Source organism: Sorex araneus, chromosome 5 (assembly GCF_027595985.1).
Source record: "Sorex araneus isolate mSorAra2 chromosome 5, mSorAra2.pri, whole genome shotgun sequence".
Classification (NCBI taxonomy): Eukaryota; Metazoa; Chordata; class Mammalia; order Eulipotyphla; family Soricidae; genus Sorex; species Sorex araneus.
The window spans coordinates 72,812,721-72,828,441 of NC_073306.1; positions in this window are offsets into that span (position 1 = coordinate 72,812,721).

Below are 15,721 nucleotides of genomic sequence, written 5' to 3' on the forward strand. Positions count from 1 at the left end.
AGTTGCAAAACTTTTCTGCTGTGTGCTCAATACATTTTCAGAAATGGTATTTACTCCTGCCTGTTGGTCTCAGGTGACTCTTTCCTCTCCAAGTCAAAAAATCCGAACCAAAAAATAGGCTGTGATACCAAAGAAAATAGCATATCCAAGCCAGAGCATGATGTTTGAGAGAGGATTTCAAGAAGAGATAGTGGCTGAGGAAATCTCATAAAGGACTAAAGAACATATTTTGCATGTGGGGGTCCTGGGTTTGATCCCCCAAAATACTGCCAGAAGCAACTCCCAAGCACCATGTGGGCAGTAGAATCTGAGCACTTTAAGATATGGCACCCCTAAAAAATGCAAATAAAAATAAATAAAGTAGAAATGCCAAAACGAATTTGGGGGCTTGTGCTCTTTACCTGAAAAATAACATCTATTGGAGATAACATCTGTATCTTTAACATTGTGCACACAAAGCAAAGAAGGCCTGGCTTCAGACGCTGAAAAATAAGGCAAATGCAACACAAGATCAAAGTACCACAGAGAACAATGTGAATTTTTTTTCTTGCAAGTAAATAATTCTTGTCTAAATCACAAGAAAGCAGAGTGAGCATAGTGCCAAATCATTTCAGCTGAAATAGTAATTGAGAAATGCGTCATATGTCTCACAGCTTTATAATCTCTAGTATTCTAAATCCAACAGAGTATGGCTTATCAAGGGTGTAAATTCAAGGTTATAGCATGGCATGGTACATATGCTTTGTAGGAAATAGCAGGAGGGATGTGATATCATGGAATATGAAAATAGAATGACAGAGTTTCAGATAGTCACACATTGTTAAAGGTCTCACTCACCTAAACTACTGATTAACTTTTGGTTTTCTTCACTGATAACTTCATCTAACAAAGAGTAGATGAAATAGAGAAATTTTATCTCTGAATCTAAATCTTGCAAGCAAGGAATTTGTTAGTAAAATGACTGTGTTGGTACTCCAAGAGAAAAGCATCCCTAGGGGCTGCAGCGATAGCACAGCCGGTAGGGTGTTTGCCTTGTACGCAGCCAACCCAGGTTCAATTCCCAGCATCCCATATGGTCCCTTGAGCACCGCCAGGAGTAATTCCTGAGTGAGAGCCAGGAATAAGCCCTGTGCATTGCCAGGTGTGACCTAAAACGCAGGGGGGAAAAAGAAAAGCATCCACAGATGATGATCAGAAAGAAAAAAATATATATTTGTTAAAGTTCAAGTTTACAAAGTCTGAAATTGCGGTACAGAGGAAAACAGTGTCCTATGCGGATAACTCTTTAAAGGAAAGCAGCTTAAAATATTAAGAAACTATCAAAAATGAAATTCTGATTTAAACATGAAGAAAAGAGGGAGAAATAGTATAGAAAAAGCAATGTAATGAATAGCTGCTTTTTCAAAAACTCTAATATAACTGAGATGAAAACAAAATGGTAAGAAGAGGGAAAAAAATAACTAGAGCAAAGAAGAATAAAAGATTGCTGCCAACCTGTGTCCAAAGTTATATAAAATTGCAGTGGTAACTGACTGAAAAAAATTTGCTAAGGTTAACAAAAAATATTTTGTATTTTTAATTGGATTAGGATTACATTGGAAATAAAAGTAGTTTGCAAATGCCAAGAAATAGGTTTGTCCCATTTTTTTCTGTCTTTTCTGTAAAGATGAATGCTATTTAAACTAAGCAGTCTTTTTAAAATTTTTTTATTAGTGAATCACTGTGAGGTACAGTTACAAACTTATGAGCTTTCGTGTTTGCATTTCAGTCATACAGTGATCATTTACCCATCCCTCCACCAGTGCCCATTCTGCTCCACCAATGTTCCCAATATCCCTCACACCACCCCACCCTGACTCTGTGGCAGGGCATTCTTTTTTGTCTCTCTCCTTTTCGGTGTTGTAATTTGCAATAGAAGTATTCAATGGCCTTCATGTTCAGTCTATAGTCTACTTTCAGCATACATCTTTCAACCCGAATGGGTCCTACCAACATCCTCTACTAGGTGTTCCCTTCTCTATATCAGCTGCCTATTCACCCCACCATATGAGGCCAGTTTCCAAGCTATGGGGCAAACTCCTGGTCCTTATCTATACTACTCTTGGGTGTCAGTCTCCCACTCTGTTATTTTATATTCCATAGAAGAGTGCGATCTTTCTATGTCTGTCTCTGTCTTTCTGACTCATTTCACTTAACATGATACTTTCCATGTTCATTCAGTTATATGCAAATTTCATGAGCTCATATTTTCTAATAGCAGCATAGTATTCTATTGTGTAGATGTACCAAAGTTTCTTTAACCAGTCATCTGTTTTGGGGCACTTTGTTTTTTTCCATATTTTGGCTATTGTAAACAGTGCTGCAATGAACATATAAATGCAGATGTCATTTCTACTATACCTTTTTGCCTCTGCAGACTATATTCCCAGGAATGGTATTGCTGGGTCAAATGGGAGTACAATTTTTAATTTTTTGAGAATCATATTGTTTTCTAAATGGGCTGAACCAGTCGGCATTCCCACCAGCAGTAAAAGAGAGTCCCTTTCTCCCCACATCCATGCCAACACTGGTTGCTTTTGTTCTTTTGGATGTGGGCCAGTCTCTGTGGTGTGAAATAACATCTCATTGTTGTTTTTATCTGCATCTTCCTGATGATTAGTGATGTAAAGCATTTTCTCATGTATCTTTTAGCCATTCAGATTTCTGCTTTGAGAAAATTTCTGTTCATTTCCACCCCCCATTTTCTGATGGGGTTGGATGTTTTCTTCTTGTAGAGTTCAACCAGTGCCTTGTATATCCTTGATACCAACCCCTTATCAGATGGGTATTGGGTGAATATCCTTTCCATTCTATAGACTGTCTTTGTATTCTGGTCACTGTATCTTTGAGTTGCAATAGCTTCTCAGTTTAAGGTAGTCCCATTTGTTTATCTCTGTTTCCTCTTGCTTGGCCAATGGTGTGTCACCTTTAAAGATATCTTTAGCTTCAATGTCATGGAGGGTTTTGCCAACCTTGTCTTCAATGTACCTGATGGATTCTGGTCTAATGTTGAGGTCTTTAATCCATTTTGATCTATTTTTGTGCATGGCGTTAGGTAGAGATTTGAGCCCCTTTTTTTTTTTTTTTGCATGTAGCTGTCCAGTTTTGCCAGCACGACTTGTGAAAGAGGCTTTCTTTTTTTTTAATTTATTCTTTAATTAGTGAGTTACCATGAGGGTACAGATACAGATTTACACATTTTCAAGCTTGTTTTTCCCTCATACAATGTTCGAAAACACATCCTTCCACCAGAGCCATTTCTTGTTCCCTTATCAAAAATTAGATGATCATATGTTTGAGGGTGTGTGTCGGGATATTCAACCCTGTTCCATTGGTCTGCGGCTCTGCTTTTTTTCACTATCAGTTTTCCCCTCTAGGTTTGAGAAAGGGTTTTGGATGAGATCGGTCAATGGTGGTGACCTTTTCCTTCTTCTAGAGTTTCAGCTTCCTCTCAGGAGCTCCTCAGCCACTTATTTCAGGTCTCTAGTAAAGCTTCAGAGGATGTATGTGTTCTTTAATATTAGACTTATAGAGCTTCTTGTGATGCCAGTATTATGGTGCAATAGGAATGGGCAACTGGACAATCGGCCTAATGTGTTTGAGATTACCAGGATATTCTCCCAAGAATTAGGTGATGGAGATGAAGATGTGAGTCCACAGTGCCAGGAAACGGGAAAATAACCTCCCCAAAATAGGCCACGCCCACTTATGCGAAGGTCATGCCCACTACTGCGAAGTGGGTGGCGTGTTTGCTGGGGGTCACACACTTGGACCGGAAGCAAAACTTTGACCCTGGGAGAGAGGTGCAGACCAGCATGCAGGGCGGCGGCCTGGGCAGCAGAAGTGGGGAGGGCTCTGGGTTCGAGGGTGCGGGCACAGGGAGGGCACCCAGGGTCCTTGACTAACGTGGGCACAAGAAGCAAAGCCACAGCCCTGGAGAATGTCGCTCACCAGCATGCACGGTGGCGGCTTGGGCAGCATAGCCAAACTAAGTAAAGTCTTATGGGAAAAAAGTTTTTATTGGATCACTGTGAGCTACAGTTACAAAACTTTCATGTATGAGTTTCAGTCATACAATGATCGAACACCCATCTCTCCACCAGTGTACATTTGCCACCACAAATGTTCCCAGTATCCCTCCCACCTTCCACCATCCCACCCCTCCCCCAGCCTCTACGCAGACAATTTCCCCTCTTACTTTCTCTCTACTTACGGGTATTGTGGTTTGCAATACAGATAGTGAAAGGCCATCATGTTTGGTCCTTTATCAACTTTCAACACACACCTCCCATCCTGAGTGGTACCTCCAACCATCATTGACTTAGTTATCCCTCCTATTCCAGCTGCCTTCTCCCCAGTTCATAAGGCAGGCTTCAAACTGTGGAGCAATCTTTCTGGCCCTTGTATCTACTGTCCTTGGGTGTTAGTCTCATATTATGATATTTTATATTCCACAAATGAGGGAAGTCATTCGATGTCTGTCCCTCTCTTTCTGACTTATTTCACTCAGCATCATATTCTTTATGACCATCCACTTATAAGCAAATTGAAAAAAATTTTAAGGTCAGAGTGCTCCCTACAATGAGTTCATGTTTCTAAGCCAAATCAGTGACAAAGAAAATATTTAATGAAACATGGAAGACAGACAAACATTTAAGTTTTAAAAAAATATCTTCTTTACAGGACATTTATCCTATTTGAAACATTCATTGAAGTTTGGATGCATACAAGAAGACTCTTGACATTTGGAGCTTAAGTAAACATCTACAACTGTAGTCTCAAATATAATTCCATTGTCATTCTTCTCTGTATCTTTTTAAGTTTTCGTTTGCAGTTGGGTTGAACCTAGAGACTCACATGGCTGAATTCTTCTCATTATGAAGACTGTCAAAATCAATATATTTTCTTGTGACAAGTCTTATCTCATTCACCATTTCTATTAGTCTCTTTGTAACTGAACACCCTATTTTATTTTAAACATTCCCCCACTATGTTATATTCATTTCCATAACAGAGTATAATTTTTTATATGTGTTCACTGTCAAATTCACAGTCCCTAATGCAATGCCTGACATTAGGTATTTTGTAAATATCAGTGAACAAGTGTAAAAGATAACAGTGTTTGCCTACTTTCGTGTTTAAATAGAACAAAAGCTCATGGGGTGGGCAGTGGACTTCACACACAGATTGAGACACAGAGCTGAGTCATTAAAAGGCCTTGAAGTGTGGAAGTTCTCCATAAAGACTAATTTGTGAGATGTTATAGTTGCACTATAAATTCAGATACAGCTCATGAAGACTGAAACAGTCCACAAGTCTTCACTGAAACAGTGGAAATTGAGGTTTCTTCAAGTATGAGTAGAATTTAGAATGGAATGGAATGAACGATATTCTATGAGAAAATGAGTCATTGATAGGTTATAAACTTTACCATTAATTGGACTAAATGATGTTCTCTTTTGCTCTTAAAAAAATCATTTTTTTCTATCTGATTTCTTTTTAGGAGGATCTGACAACAATCCCGATGTGAAGTATGAGGTCTTAACCTCAAATCACAGCAACTGAAATAGCAAAAGATTAATGTCACTGTCACTGTCATCCCGTCCCTCATCAATTTGCTAGAGTGAGCACCAGTAACGTCTCAATTATGAGACTTGTTGTTACTGTTTTTTGGCATATCAAATACGCTATGGGTAGCTTGCCAGGCTCTGGTGTGTGGGCGAGATACTCTCGCTGGGCTTGCTGGGCTCTCCGAGAGGGGCGGAAGAATCAAACCCAGGTCAGCCTCGTGCAAGGCAAATGCCATACCGCTGTGCTATGGCTCCAGCCCAAAGATTAATGTGAAAGACATTAAAATAACAACAAAAGCTGTTGGAATTTTATACATAATTATAATAGCTATTATTATAGTTCATTTCCTTCATGGGAACCCAGCATATAGTATTTGCTCATTAAATAATCTCTAATGTGCCATAAAAATACCTGTTAATAAACACTGACATTCTCTCCATGGAAACTTCATTCAAGAATGGCAATGGATTGGTACATATTTTTTCAACTTAGAAGTTTCTTTTGTGATGAATATTTTTCAGTCAACTGTCTAATCATACTCAGTTGGAAAATATACTCATTATTATAAATAGACAGGCTCTCTAATCTATATGCAGCCTTATTAGAATCATGTTTTATCTATGCCAGCTGTTATTACCTATATAAGTAGACTCAGCCTGCATAAAGCAATACTTTAAGATGATTTCTTACAAACTTGCTAGGATTTATAGAGTCAAATAAACATGTTTTTTTCCAATTAATCACTTTGAAAGCACTTTCCTTAGTTATTATTTCCACCCTTTCTTACACTATTGTTTCCCCTCTGTAGGTTATGGCCCCTTCCACATAATGCTCTGCCATACTCCCTCTAAAGTTGGACTGGAGAGATAGTACACTGGGCTGGGTGCTTGCCTTGCATGCAGTCACCCTGGGTTCCATCCCACATATAGTCACCTTATATTGTCCCCTGAGACCTGCCAGGAGTGATCCCTGAGTGCAGAGCCAGGAATCAACCTTGAGTATCACCAGGTGTGTCCCCCAAAAAACCAAATAATTCTTTAATAATTATTATTTTTATTAAAAATAATTTTTTAAAAAATTAATTTTTAAAATAATTTGTAAAAAATTATTTAAAAACTAATACTTATTAAATAATTATTCGATTATTTAATAAATTACTGAAAACAAATAATTATTAAAAATAAAGCAGCACAACCCTCTGCCTTAGGCAATGATAGATCAAGTTCCTTGCTATTCCTAATTTCAATTCAACCCTTCCTATCAGGACTCTCTTATTTCTTTCAAGGGGATTTACTTATTTTTACTGCTGCTTGATTTTGTTTCATTTTTTTTCCCCACAGCTCTTGGGAGGAAATGTTAATTATATTAGTCTTATTGGAATGAATGGATCCCCCTTTGATAAGGAGATCAACATCCTCTGAATGGAGGAATTTTCCTTCTACAGATGCCATCTTGCTCTCCTTCAGGACTCGGCTGAACCAGAGGCCAGCACTCGAGTGGCCATTGGTGACTGGAGAGTTCCATCCTGGGAGCCCAGGAACCAGAAATCTAGCTAAGATCTCTGACCAGGCAGTTCAGGTGCCCAGCTAGAGAAACAGTCCCAATTTCTTGTCTACTCCACTCACCATTGCGCTTCATTTCTTGTTGCCTCAGAAAATTTCTAGAGAACTAGCCCTAGTGCCACCTTCCATCCACCATGTTGGGCTGAAGAGGTTGTTATATGAATTGAACACACCGACTTCTGTCTTTTTCCTAAGCCACCCAGATGACTGGATCTCCTGGGTTAGAGGGCCAAACAGCTGTATTTGCAGGCATTATAACCCGTGAAGCACGTGTCCCAGAACTTCCCAAAATAAAGATGTGTGTGTCCAAATCTATGGCCGCAAGACCAGGGACGAGGTCCTTCCCTTCCTCCGGCCTGAACTCCCCTTCAGGCTCAGTCTTGCTCTCAGATGCAGCCAAAGGACAGAGATGTATGACATTCCCACAAGGCTCTGGTACCCCACAGAGACACACCAAGCCTACTCGGATTCAAGGGCATGATGTTGGTGAAAATGCAGCATACATAGATTGAAGAACCAGCTACATGTAACAAAAAAAAAAAACCCAGATTCTGCATTGTTAGTAAAGATTATATGTGCTAAGGAAAAACAAAAAAACCAAACACACAAAATGTAGGTTGTAAAAAAACCTGATTTTAAAACTGGATTCTCTTGACCTTGAGTAATTACAGCTGCATGACCTTAAACAAATTACTCTCTAAACCACTTTCTAAAATTAAAATAATGCTAATAGAAATTAATCTGTGGAGAGCAGTGCCTATCACATTAAAATCTCTAACTTAATTTTAAACTATCAGAACAACAAATATTAACAGTACTAATTAATTGTATTAATGCAGAGGTTAAGAGAAAAACAAATGTCTCATATTCTAACAAGTACTCAATTCTGTGAAGAAATCAGTCAAACTGGTACAGAGTAAAAGAAGCCAGAATGCTGTTTCTTTCCTTTGTTCCCTTTCTCCATGGCGATGGGTTTTTGCAATAACAAATAAATAAAAAGCTATTCATTTTCTTTACTTCATCTCACACTTGAGGAATCAAAAGGAAATAAATGGAAGAAATATTCTCAGAGATGAGGAAGGTGCAGGCATAATAAGCTTAGCATGAGGGATCTTAGCAAGCGCTTTCAGCACACGTTTTTCTGATACTCATTAACAAGCGGACTAAAGGGCGCCTCGGCCCTTATTTGCAGAGCAAACACGCAGGAGGCCTTTCTTGGGAGCAAGCTTTGGAAGCTTTCATTCTAGTTCTGCTACATTCCATGAGACCTCGGGCAATTTCTTTAAACCTCCAAAGCCTTGATTTCCTCATCTATGAAATTCTGGGGTAGAAATATCAACTAAAATAATACAATGTGAAGTTCTTCCCTGTTCCCTTAGTGAAATGATAGCTAAATAAAAGTGTGTGCTCTGACCAGGGCTTCTAGGAGGTATCACCTGATATGTATGTGGTGCTTTGGTATGTAAGAGGACTTTGTATCTGGATATTAAGCAGGGAGACGTTCAATAAATATTTGATCATTTGTTTTGGCTTAAACGGAAGTACTTTGTGTACCTGTTACAGAATCAAAAATCTCCTTCAGGAGCTGGAGCAATAGCACAGCGGGTAGGGCGTTTGCCTTGCACGCGGCCAACCCAGTTTCGATTTCCAGCATCCCATATGGTCCCCTGAGCACTGCAGGGGTGATTCCTGAGTGTAGAGCCAGGAGTAACCCCTGTGCATTGTTGGGTGTGACCCAAAAAGCAAAAAAAAGGTTCTTCATAACCTTGGTAGGAGGAAAGTCAGCAGCTTCCTAGCAGCAACATCCTAACCTAATTCCAAGATCCTGTCTCTTTCATTCACTGCTATTTTCTGTCATTTCCTTTCGTCTCAGAGCATTTGCAGCGGGTGGCAGGAGAGTTATCCACCAAAGGCGATCTTTTTGATACCTTTGGACTATGATTATGTGATTAACTACCACTGTGTTTAATTACTGTGGCTAGGAGGTACAGGCACAAAACTAAATGAAAAGGAGTCATTTAGATGAGTGTCCTAAACAATGAATTGACATCCATGTTGAATACGCACAACCCGGAAAAAAGGGAGCTGTCTTCCTCCTTTCCACTTTGGAAGGGGAAGATTATTATTCCTCAGATTTCTATTACTCCTCGTAGCACTGTCCTAGCACTGTCATCCTGTTGTTCATCAATTTGCTCGATGGGGTGGGTACGCTCCTTTCTGCCGCTGCACGAGCTCGACCCCGGAGGCAACTGAACTACTTTGGACATGAGCAGCGCCCCCAAAATGCCTCCAAACTGTGTGATCGGAGCTACTGGCCCATGCACCTCCAGTGGGGCACAGTTCTTCTCTCCAGGCTCCTCCATCATGTGAGCACCACAAAAGGGAAGTAAAAGATTGCAGTGATGCAATTACCAAAAGAATTTTCCCTGGACTTCATATAGAAATCCAAAACTGCGCGGTTGCAACAGCAGCTGCGTGACCTAATATCTCTTGATTGTCAGCAACGTGAAAAGGTTCCTTTTTAGCAGGTCTTACTGTAGGGGGAAACTTCAAACAATAGTACTGAGCTTTTTGTTGAAATATTGAAGGTAATAAAAGTAGCAGCTATTTCTTTAGACTGTGAACTAAGCCAAAGCCCCACACCGGCCGAGGTAAGGAAATATCCTTCTTTCTTGGTTCTTTTCCCTTTTCTGGGAGAAACGCGGTGTGGTGTCCACCATATTATGAAGTCTATTAAGCAGGCATGAACTTAGAGGCACGGGAACGGGAGGGGGAAAAAAACCACAACTATATACTTGGAACAGCAGGACGCTTGGGAAGTCTCGGGCCGATACCAGCGCATGCTCCGCTGTGACTCGACCCGGGTGGCCACACTTTTGTGTGGCCGCGATGCTGCTGATCAACCAGAATCCGGACCCTAACTAGACTACTTACGGTTACAGAAACTACTTGCAACCGTGTCTCTAGACTGAACTAAGCCATAGCCCCACGCCGGCCGAGGACTGGAAATATTCTTTTTTCTCGTTGGGCGGCGTGGTGTCGGCCATAATATGAGGACTATTCATTAAGCAGGCACGAACTTGGTGGCACGGGAAGGAGGGGGAAAAACTCTATGTACCTGAAACAATGGGACTTCATATCTCTCCAGTCTCAGCAATGGAAAACTAATTATCAAATGCTGCATTGGCAGTAGGGCTGTCTTTCTTGGGTGAAAACTCCAACAATACTGAATGTTGTGTTGAAATATGAAATGTAATCAAGGTAAAGTGAAAATGAAGTGAAATTTATCAACTAAGCAGGCAGGGACGGGGGCGGGGGGTGGGGGGTGGGAGGTATACTGGGGTCTTTGGTGGTGGAATATGGGCACGGGTGAAGGGATGGGTGTTTGAGTATTGTATAACTGAGACATAAACCTGAGAACTTTGTAACTTTCCACATGGTGATTCAATAAAAAATTTTAAAAAAAAAGAAAAAAATTTGCTCGAGTGGGCACCAGTAACGTCTCCATTGTGAGACTTGTTGGTACTGTTTGGGGCATAGCGAATACACCACAGGTAGTTTGCCAGGCTCTCCTGTGTGGGTGGGATGCTCTCGGTAGCTTGCCAGGCTCTCTGAGAGGGATGGCGGAATTGAACCCGGGTTGGTCGAGTGCAAGGCAAATGCCCTACCCACTGTGCTATCGCTTAGTCCATTGTTCCTCAGTTCCACTAATTTCTGTGAGTGCTGGTTGCTGCTGGCCTTAGGCTAAGCAGGGTCAGTCTGACTGAACTTTGAAAGCCAAAAGACAGAAATGTGGAGTGGCAGTTGGTGAGAGAGGGTAAGGCCTTTTGAATGAAGAGGTGAAGCAGGAAAATGGAAATTCAGTCCACCAGTATAAATAACTTTCTCTGGTAGATTACTTTTCTTTTTCCTACGGGCTTTAAATTTACTCTGAGGTGAGGAGCTAGTTCAAAGGCCAGGAGAACAAGGCCTGTCGGCCCAAAGCCCCTCAGAAGACCCAGAGTACGCCCGACTCCATCCTGGTTGCCAGGTCCCTCCAGCTTCTCTGAGCTAGACAAAGAAGCCCCCTCAGAAGGAAAAGAAAGTTATTTTGAAATTTTTAAATGATATTGGCAGAGAGTCTCTTGTCCGCATGCCTGGCTGTCTTCCCCGGGGCCCCTCAGAGGGGATGGGCTCCAGCTTCCCTCCCCACCCCGAGCAGAGCTCCAGGCAGCCGAGGACCACGGGAACCTAGCTACAGCCATGCTCGAGGCCCCTCTCTACACGTTCAGACAAGCCTCACGAATGAAGGTACCGGCAGAGAAATCCAGGTGTGTGTAATTCCATCAATGGCTAACATCCAGAGACTTAAAAGCGAGCTCCCAGAAGCGCGTGGCCGATTTGCGGCCGCGCGCTATATTTGTAGCCTACTTCTCCCTCTGGGAGAAACTGGCAAGCTTCTGAGAGTTTCCTGCCCACATGGGACAGCCTTGCAAGCTTCCCATTTTATATTCATATGCCAAATCCAGTAACAAGCTGGATCTCATTCCCCTGACCCTTAAAGAGCCCCCACTGTGACATCGTTGGGAGGGCCAGGTCGAGATAGACTTCTAAGATCTCAGGGAAAGGATGAAATGAGAGGGTACTGAGCCTGCCCGAGAAATCGGTGATTAACAGGATTTCGTGACCATGATTGTGAAAATGGTATTATTCCCTCTTACAAATGAAATATATGTCCTAAATGAGAATGCTACAATATTTTTTTAAAAATGAGTAAAAGAAAGACTCCAAATACTTCTGCAAGAAAAAAAAGAGAGACAAACCAGCCTGGGGCTGAAAGTGGAGGAGAAAGAACTGACAGAAAGGCATCTGAAGAAAAGATGCAAATATCTTCTCTTGATTTTTGGTAGTGATTACAATCATGTTTGCATTGTTTCATACTGTATGCTTTAAATGGGTTTCTTTTGTTGTTTATAAAATAAACTTTTACAAACTGACCAATAGAAACTTATGTCATCACTCTTACTAAACAACTGTTAATACCCGCAGGAACATTTTTTCAAACAATTTTCTATATCTCTCGATAGACAGATTTGTTGGGCCACAAAATGGTATTTTTTAAAATCAAATATAGTTGGTTTTATTGATTTTGATTTTTGTCCTCTCTTGCCTGAAAGTATTTTTTTATCACCATAATCAACTGCTCCCACAAAGCTTATTACATAACACCCAAGGGGGAAAAATTGCGTTGGAGAGAGAAAAACAGGAAGCTATTTTGACTTTTACAACCACCAGTATCTCATTATTAACGATTTAACAATCATTGCAACTTAATTGGCAGAGTCTTGCTATATAAAGTTTGGGTAGCAATATTTGCTACTGAGAATTTCAGGGTAACTGAGTACTGAGAAAGTCACAAGTGATTCCTGACAATTCTATTGCCGGTCATTTTGGCCCCAAACATGTGGTTCTACCTGCATCTCTTTGTCTGGCATACACTTATATATCCCTTTAAAATTTGTTTCCTAAAGATTTTGAAGGGAAGAAAAGTAGAAAATTCTGAACACTTCTTCCAGGGCCAAAACTATCACTTTCTAGAGACAATTGTAAAAAAAGGCAACTATTTACTACAGCCAAGTCTAAGAAACGGTCTTTTTTTGCAGCGGAATGGGGAGCAAAGGGTAAGGGACTAGTCTCCCCAAGGGTGCAGGGAGCCATTCACTGTATCACCGTTGCTCATCGATTTGCTCGATTGGGCACCAGTAACATCTCCATTGTGAGACTTGTTACTGTTTTTTGGCATAGCGAACACGCCACCAGCGAGATACTGGCTCTCCCAAACACCCTGCCTGCTGCGCTATCGCTCCAGCCCCACAGGGAGCCATTAAAGGTGTATATCTAGTAGAGCTTGGAAAGCCCTCGGGAGCCAGGGATCAACCCCAGGAGAGACAGCCTTGAGCTATCTTCCCAGCACTGGAACTAAAATTTGTTTGTTTGTTTGTTTGTTTGTTTGTGCACACCGGCAGTTTTTCAGGGCTTACTCCTAGCTCTGTGCTCAGGACTTACCCCTGAGGTTACAATGGGGACTGTCTGGTCTAACAATTAAGTGGACAGGGCTGGAGAGATAATAAAAGGGGGAAGATGCTTGTTTTGCACTCAATAGTCCATATCTTGATCACTAACGTCACAGAGGGTCCCCTGAGCACTGCCAGCAGTGATCCCTGATCACAGAGCCAGGCGTAAGGTCAGAAAAATCCTGGGAATGAACCCAAAATCCAAATAAGTGAAAAATAAAAAATACATTAAGTGGGGACAAAAGATATTAACAAGAAGAGATCATACACTAATTTTATTTACTCTAAGATTAAGTGATGGGGGACCCTTCATTAGGAATAAAGACTCGAAGTGGTAAAATCCAAATGCTGTTTTTAGTAAGTTAAACAAAGAGAAACAATTGTAGAAAGGTAACTAAAATATATGGGAGGCTGAAAAAAGAAGAGTTGTTTTGTTAAGGTTTCTGTATGCAGAATCCTCTGAGTCCCGACTCCCCACCTCTGCTGGCAGGACTGTCTTTCGTCCTGGTTATCAGAGGCATCTTTCACCTGGGAATTTCACCTCTTGCTTTCAGGGAGAAAAGGAGATCAGAGCATGCTTCTTGCATCTGCAGTTTTTCAAGAGCTCAAAAGAAGTCTTCAAGCAAAATGTCATATTTGGGGGTGATAGATTGTGGTTTCTGACCTCTGCCAGTGAGTTAACCCCTTATCTATGGAGACCCCAGGACAGAGGAGGAGCCTGTGAGCTAAATGCCAAAGTCATTCCTTTCATTAATGGGGATGTTGATGTAAGGGTCCAAGGGGAGGGTTCTGACTGACTGGGGTCTCTGCTCTTGTGGGTAATCTGTGTGCATGTGTCTATAGGTGGGCAACTCATGTCAAGGGGGAGACTGACATACTGCTAGTTAGACACGATCCTTGCTATGGGGTAATATGTCTCTGGGGTAGCTGGTTCCTAGAGAGTCGAAAAAGAAGCTACGGAAATGCAGCTGCATGGACCAGGGATAAAATAATTTGATCCAGTTCACAGAAACACAAACACAAAAACACCACAGTGGTCAGATAGCGTGACTCATGCTGCAGAGAGGGCAGCTCAGGACCACAGAGAGATGAGGGCTTACTCAGAGCCTCCTGATGACTCAGGCCTCCAGGAGATAAAAGACTGCCTGGCGCTGAGGGGGCTGAACTGCAGGGCTGGCCGCTTAGATCTCTATCCAAGATTTGCAGCTTCTTCTGCTTCCTCCTGGAGATCAGCCACCAGGAACTTGGAACCAGGTCAGAGTTCCTTTGGGCCAGGCCCTCCATAAAGCACCTGAAAGGCCAACAAGCTATCCCTCTGTCTGTGTCTGCCATTCTGGATGGCTGGAGCCTCTCTCAGACCCTCACCCTGCACATGGACAAAGTGAGGCAACACAAAGAAACAGGAAGTGGGACACACTGACAGAGAAAAGTTCACAAATGACAGGGTGGGAAGAGAGAACGCTGAGTGCACAATTGTCTAGAGCCATTTAGCACTGGGCTAAGAGCTTTGAGGTCCTCAGCTGCTCTCGAGGGCATGGTGGTATTATAGCCTTGGACAATGATTGATGCTCAGAGTGAATCATCATGAAACAGTCAAATTATGTACAGAACATTTTGTTAAAGAAGACAGAGCAAAACATTTTGGAAAAATGACTTTCTAAAATAAAATGTTTTCATTCTCAGTTCGAGTTTATTATTTTCACTAATCAATAGTACTTCTGCTTTAATTATTAAAGATAACTCAAATCACTGTATTTTTAACAATCAGCAAATGTAATATATTTGTATATATTTTAAAATAAGATCCCATCTCCCTACTTTTTCTGAGACCTAATAATACTTTATTTCCCATCTTCTGAGACCTAATAATACTTTATTTCCACACATGTCTTCAGCCTCTTGCTCACTACTTAGTATTTCTCTTTGGGTCTCTCCCACCAAAAGAACAGAACCAACAAAATCTGTGCAAATCCCAAAGCCCCCCACCTGCTCTTGGCACTGAGTTACCTCCTTTGCAATCAAATTGTACAGAAAAGCTGTGAATCTTGCAGCACTTCTCCTGGGAAGAGTCTCTAGTTAATTTTCAACCTTTAAAACATAAGTTTTAGTCTCGTGTACATTTTCATCAGAACGTCTGACTCTGCCCCCCCTTTTAAAAAATTTTTTACTTTTTATTGGACTGGATCGATAGCACAGTGGGTAGGGCATTTTCCTTGCACATGGTTGATCCAGGTTCAATTCCTCCGTCCCTCTCAGAGAGCCCAGCAAGCTACCAAGAGTATCCTGCCTGCACAGCAGAGCCCAGCAAGCTACCCATGGCGTATTTGATATGCCAAAAACAGTAACAAGTCTCACAATGGAGACATTACTGGTGCCGCTCAAGCAAATCGATGAACAATGGGATGACAGTGCTACAGTGCTACTTTTTATTATTGAATCACCGTGAGATTCAGTTATAAGCTTTCATGTTTGAGTTTCAGTCATGCAATGGTCAAA